We start from the raw sequence: 879 nt of genomic DNA, 5'->3' as shown, positions 1-879 counted from the left end.
GGTGGAAAATCGATCGATTCGAGGCATCCGATTGCGGTCAGTGGTCGAAACATGGCAGTATCAGCGACGGGGGTGTAGGAGATTGCAGATGTGTCGTGGGGCTGCGGCGAGGCGGCGGGAGGAAGAAGAAAGGGGTGGGGGAATGAAATGAACAATGATTGGCGCGCTGGCGGCGGGTGGAAAATCGACCGATTCAAGGCATCTGATTGCGGGCAACGGTCGAAATGTGGCAGTATCGGAGACGGGGGTGTAGGAGATTGCAGATGTGAAGATGAGAAGATGACTGTCGTCACAGTGGTTAGCATGGCGCGCCATTGACCACGAGGTCCCAGGTTCAATCCGCAGCTCAAGCGCCCTCTTGTTTTTGCATTTTTCATATCGCGATCGTGCCAATGGAAATGCGCAAGTCCCCACACCCTGGGGACCTCATACCTTTTGCTGGGCTGGTTCCTGGTACTTGCGCGAAAAAAGCCAAAAAAACACATCAAAAAAAGTTCAGGGGAGGTTGAGCCGACAACAGAGTCTACTGCGACAACAGAGATGACAACACAATGGTTGTTGGCGATGGTGGTGCGGGGGAGGTTGAGCCGACAACGGAGGCTTCTATGACAAGGGAGACGGCGACACAATGGTTGTTGGCGACGGTGGTGCATGGGGAGGTTGAGCCGATAGCGGAAGCGACGACGGAGGCTGCGGCGACAGTGAAGACGGTGATGGAGTAGACTCGAGCGACAGGCAGCGGCCGAATCACGGGGCGGCGGCGGGTAGAAAATCGACCGATTCGAGGTATCTGATTGCAGGAAGCGGTCGAAACGTGACAGTATCGGCGAAGGGGGTGTAGGAGATTGCAGATGTGTCGCTGGGCTGCGGCAAGGCGGG

Source organism: Triticum dicoccoides, chromosome 4A (assembly GCF_002162155.2).
Source record: "Triticum dicoccoides isolate Atlit2015 ecotype Zavitan chromosome 4A, WEW_v2.0, whole genome shotgun sequence".
NCBI lineage: Eukaryota > Viridiplantae > Streptophyta > Magnoliopsida > Poales > Poaceae > Triticum > Triticum dicoccoides.
Note: the sequence above shows the minus strand (reverse complement) of the source record.